The sequence below is a fragment of the Dermacentor silvarum genome, chromosome 1, assembly GCF_013339745.2.
Source record: "Dermacentor silvarum isolate Dsil-2018 chromosome 1, BIME_Dsil_1.4, whole genome shotgun sequence".
In the NCBI taxonomy this organism is placed as follows: Eukaryota; Metazoa; Arthropoda; class Arachnida; order Ixodida; family Ixodidae; genus Dermacentor; species Dermacentor silvarum.
Genome location: NC_051154.1, coordinates 337093112 through 337099192, shown reverse-complemented (window position 1 = coordinate 337099192; position 6081 = coordinate 337093112).

The following is a 6081-nucleotide window of genomic DNA, read 5'->3' as shown; positions in this document are numbered from 1 at the left end:
ACAAGCGGCGCATCAACCATAAATTTGACTTGAGAGTAGTGACAACATAGGCTGTTTAGTGTAGCTAAAACACTGTAGAAAGTGTATGCACAAGTATACATACCTATAAATATTTGCCTACCTAACTTAAAACTATAAGAGTTGCAGTGCATATGATGCTTGTTCTAGACACTGGTATTTTGACAAAAATACTCTTAGAATTAGATATCATGCTTTTTCAATTCATCCAGCCAGTAAATGAAGTCGTACACATATCATATAATTTGGACTTGCAGGTTGAACATATTCTGACCTGAACAGCGCCAAGCAGAATGAATAGACCGAGTGCCCACTGTGCTGACCAAATACACAGGATGAAACAGAAAATATGGAAAGGGACCCCAAAGTATTAGAAATACTTCTTGACAGCTGTAGAATTAGGGCTTGTTGGTTGATTGTCACTATTAAAATTACACTAAAGCCAATAAGACTGTTCTGTATGGTATAGTTGAAATCAAATTCATTTGACAAGCAACATTGCAATAACCAGCAAACATGGCAAGAGCAAGCAGACATGTGCGAAATAGTGTGCTTTTTTAATAATAGAGCATCAATACAATGAACTACCTACCAGTTAGCTATGTGTTCTATGCTGTATTGACTTGAAAAAAAGAGAAAAATAATGTAACTGGACACAACTGCTACAATGCCTACTTGCATGAATGGGGATAGCTTGCCAAGAATATAAAAAAATGGGAGAGAAAAAAGCAAGCTTACTAGAAAACACTTCAGAACTGTAGTAACTGCAGCACAGTGAATACTGGCCTTAATGTATCATTTCAAGAAGTTTGAGCTCATCAAATGTGTATTTTCCAGTGGCAGTTATTCTTGGAACAAGACAAATAATCGTGAATATGAATGTTAAACAATCGTAAGCACAATGTGTGCTTACACCTATGACATATTTGGGCCATTACACTTTGAATTCTTATATGCGCAGAAGCTGCACAAGAGTGTAGTGTAAACACTAAAAATTCGGAAATAAAATCCTACAGCATAGGAAACAGTTTCAAAACGAGAAAACCAAAATGAAAAGTGATAAATAGTGTGTACTAAGCAAAATTAAAATGTAACTTGCAGCCAAGCGATTGATGCAAGAAAAAATACTTATCAGGACATGTTAGGTCTACTTTTATATAGAACACAATAAGGTGTGCATAACTGCCATGAACACAAATAAACAGCAAGTTGCATAAATATTTGGCCTATTTAGTAAGCTGTGTTGACTAATGTCGATTAACTTATCCACGAATGATACCAAGATGCTACCTTTTTGGAACACGTAGACTACATACATACCAGACCCGACCATCCAGATTACACGTTGCACTACGGCAGGCATAGCCAAGGGGTCTGGTGGCTCCTCCGTTATGTGGGCACTGTTATGGGTCACAGCCTCGCCACTATAAAATAAGTTCTGTGTTAACTTATAGCAGTGGCACACAGCTTTATAAAGCTGTCAAATTGTCTAGACATGCATGGAGCATCTAAATATAGTCACAAAAACAATGTTTGCATTATTGCAGGGTGGCAACAGAGCACAAAGTCACTGATGAATGTCTTGATAATGGGGACCCTTTGATCACAGTAAAATTATTGACACGCAGCAGCACATAGCAAGGAAATGTTTGTTTACAAAACAATTCATTTTTTTTCATGACTCAGTTTAACTTTCCCCTGTCTGTTTAGTTACGTATAAGGTATGTCAAAACATCTTGTCTTAAAAAGTAAGTTGGACTAGTAGCAAGCTGTGATTGCCTAATTTTTTTCTCTCTAAAACTGTCGTAAACCGAAAACTTCGTAAGCAGATATTATTTACAACGTCGAGGCAAGGAAACATGGCAAGGAAACAAGTTTCCTTGGACAAGTAGATATGAAACAAGTTTTCTTGCCATGTAAGCAAGGAAACGTCATTGCAATAAGAATCGTTGAAGAGGCAAATGAGTCATTATGCAGCTTCAGCAGAAAAGCGGGAGCTCACGCGCCGCACACACATGATGAACACGATTATTTTCGAACGTTATATTTCTCATCGGAAGAAAACGCTTATCAAGATTTTCAATTTCGCATCGAAGCAATAAACTGCGTAACTAAGTGCTGACAACCAGCGTTCAGCAAGCATCAGCACAGGTATCACTGTTGTCGCGGGACTTCTATTTTATACGCTCGCGCACGCTATGCACACACGAGGGCAAAGTTCTGACTGGTGTTGTATAAGTCTGTTGCCAGTCTTAGGGGTCAACGTTGCCAGACTGCCTGCCAAATTTGACGGGGGAAAACACCGCCAAATATAGCGTCCGCATTCACGCCGTTTCCGAGGCGCACAGAGTTGCCAACTCCAGGTAGTGCCGTAATTTTGCTCCATAACCCGCGCGCTTTGTGCGGGCCGAGTTCTCCGACGGCATGAAGTGAAACCGAGGCGCGTCGCATAACACTCGGACCGTTTTCTCGCGCGATGGGTGCGCGTAGAAGCTTTCGCTGAGCGAAACCGAGACGCGTCGCATAACACTCGGACCGTTTTCTCGCGCGATGGGTGCGCGTAGAAGCTTTCGCTGAGCGAAACCGAGACGCGTCGCATAACACTCGGACCGCTTTCTTGCGCTGCGGACGATGGCTGCAATGGGACAAGAGTTTGCTGTGCCTTTCTCTGCGTAGAGAATCTCCCGGGTTTTCGCTGGCCACACTACAGGCTTTTCTGAAACGCGTCGCAAAACCTCGGGGGCTTTTTTCTCTCGATACGAGCGCGGTTCTGGGCGCAATTGCGTCGCGCAGAAATTTTTCTTTCGGTGCTTTCAGTCGTCACAGCTGCATAAATTTCTTAAATATGCAGTGAATGCGCTTGGGTGCTGCACTGAATACTGCAGTGCAACCGAGGTATTTCTCGACTGGAGAGGGTCACGGCAGGAGCAGCGTGAAATTTACGAACTCTGCCGATGCATCATTGGAGCGGCTCTGAAAAGAGCCTTTTCGGAAAAAAAAATTGAGAAAGCGGTGGATGTTCGACAGCAAGGGCTGTCAGGCAGTTGCTCGATGTCGTCTTAGAGGGGGTACCGGCGGGCGATTGCCTCCATCAGCCGAAGGAAGCAGTCTGTAATAACCGGTCGCCCGTTGAGCGACATCCACCACATCCAGGCAAGGTGCGAGCGCAACTGCCTGACAGCCCTTGCTGTCGAACATCCACCGCTTTCTCAATTTTTTTTCTTTCCGAAAAGGCTCGGTTTTGCTCAGCGAAAGCTTCTACGCGTACACGTAGCACCCATCGCGCAAGAAAACGGTCCGAGTGTTATGCGACGCGTCTCGGTTTCGCTCAGCGAAAGCTTCTACGCGTACACGTGGCACCCATCGCGCGAGAAAACGGTCCGAGTGTTATGCGACGCGTCTCGGTTTCGCTCAGCGAAAGCTTCTACGCGTACACGTGGCACCCATCGCGCGAGAAAACAGTCCCGAGTGTTACGCGTCTCGGTTTCGCTCAGCGAAAGCTTCTACGCGTACACGTGGCACCCATCGCGCGAGAAAACGGTCCGAGTGTTATGCGACGCGTCTCGGTTTCGCTCAGCGAAAGCTTCTACGCGTACACGTGGCACCCATCGCGCGAGAAAACGGTCCGAGTGTTATGCGACGCGTCTCGGTTTCGCTCAGCGAAAGCTTCTACGCGCACCCATCGCGCAAGAAAAGCGGTCCGAGTGTTATGCGACGCGTCTCGGTTTCGCTCAGCGAAAGCTTCTACGCGCACCCATCGCGCGAAGAAAGCGGTCCGAGTGTTATGCGACGCGTCTCGGTTTCGCTCAGCGAAAGCTTCTACGGGTACACGTGGCACCCATCGCGCGAGAAAACGGTCCGAGTGTTATGCGACGCGTCTCGGTTTCGCTCAGCGAAAGCTTCTACGCGTACCGTGGCTATCACGCGCGAGAAAACGGTCCGAGTGTTATGCGACGCGTCTCGGTTTCGCTCAGCGAAAGCTTCTACGCGCACCCATCGCGCGAGAAAACGGTCCGAGTGTTATGCGACGCGTCTCGGTTTCGCTCAGCGAAAGCTTCTACGCGCACCCATCGCGCGAGAAACGGTCCGAGTGTTATGCGACGCGTCTCGGTTTCGCTCAGCGAAAGCTTCTACGCGCACCCATCGCGCGAGAAAACTGTCCGAGTGTTATGCGACGCGTCTCGGTTTCGCTCAGCGAAAGCTTCTACGCGCACCCATCGCGCGAGAAAACTGTCCGAGTGTTATGCGACGCGTCTCGGTTTCGCTCAGCGAAAGCTTCTACGCGCACCCATCGCGCGAGAAAACGGTCCGAGTGTTATGCGACGCGTCTCGGTTTCGCTCAGCGAAAGCTTCTAAGCGCACCCATCGCGCGAGAAAACGGTCCGAGTGTTATGCGACCGTCTCGGTTTCGCTCAGCGAAAGCTTCTACGCGCACCCATCGCGCGAGAAAACGGTCCGAGTGTTATGCGACGCGTCTCGGTTTCGCTCAGCGAAAGCTTCTACGCGCACCCATCGCGCGAGAAAACGGTCCGAGTGTTATGCGACGCGTCTCGGTTTCGCTCAGCGAAAGCTTCTACACGAGAAAACTGTCCGAGTGTTATGCGACGCGTCTCGGTTTCGCTCAGCGAAAGCTTCTACGCGTACACGTAGCACCCATCGCGCGAGAAAACGGTCCGAGTGTTATGCGACGCGTCTCGGTTTCGCTCAGCGAAAGCTTCTACGCGCACCCATCGCGCAAGAAAGCGGTCCGAGTGTTATGCGACGCGTCTCGGTTTCGCTCAGCGAAAGCTTCTACGCGTACACGTAGCACCCATCGCGCGAGAAAACGGTCCGAGTGTTATGCGACGCGTCTCGGTTTCGCTCAGCGAAAGCTTCCACGTGCACCCATCGCGCGAGAAAACGGTCCGAGTGTTATGCGACGCGTCTCGGTTTCGCTCAGCGAAAGCTTCTACGCGTACACGTGGCACCCATCGCGCGAGAAAACGGTCCGAGTGTTATGCGACGCGTCTCGGTTTCGCTCAGCGAAAGCTTCTACGCGTACACTTGGCACCCATCGCGCGAGAAAACGGTCCGAGTGTTATGCGACGCGTCTCGGTTTCGCTCAGCGAAAGCTTCTACGCGCACCCATCGCGCGAGAAAACGGTCCGAGTGTTATGCGACGCGTCTCGGTTTCGCTCAGCGAAAGCTTCTACGCGCACCCATCGCGCGAGAAAACGGTCCGAGTGTTATGCGACGCGTCTCGGTTTCGCTCAGCGAAAGCTTCTACGCGTACACGTAGCACCATCGCGCGAGAAAACGGTCCGAGTGTTATGCGACGCGTCTCGGTTTCGCTCAGCGAAAGCTTCTACGCGTACACGTAGCACCCATCGCGCGAGAAAACGGTCCGAGTGTTATGCGACGCGTCTCGGTTTCGCTCAGCGAAAGCTTCTACGCGTACACGTAGCACCCATCGCGCGAGAAAACGGTCCGAGTGTTATGCGACGCGTCTCGGTTTCGCTCAGCGAAAGCTTCTACGCGCACCCATCGCGCGAGAAAACGGTCCGAGTGTTATGCGACGCGTCTCGGTTTCGCTCAGCGAAAGCTTCTACGCGCACCCATCGCGCGAGAAAACGGTCCGAGTGTTATGCGACGCGTCTCGGTTTCGCTCAGCGAAAGCTTCTACGCGTACACGGCACCCATCGCGCGAGAAAACGGTCCGGGTGTTATGCGACGCGTCTCGGTTTCGCTCAGCGAAAGCTTCTACGCGCGGAAACGGTCCGAGTGTTATGCGACGCGTCTCGGTTTCGCTCAGCGAAAGCTTCTACGCGTGCACGTAGCACCCATCGCGCGAGAAAACGGTCCGAGTGTTATGCGACGCGTCTCGGTTTCGCTCAGCGAAAGCTTCTACGCGCACCCATCGCGCGAGAAACGGTCCGAGTGTTATGCGACGCGTCTCGGTTTCGCTCAGCGAAAGCTTCTACCGCACCCATCGCGCAAGAAACGGTCCGAGTGTTATGCGACGCGTCTCGGTTTCGCTCAGCGAAAGCTTCTACGTACACGCACCCATCGCGCGAGAAAACGGTC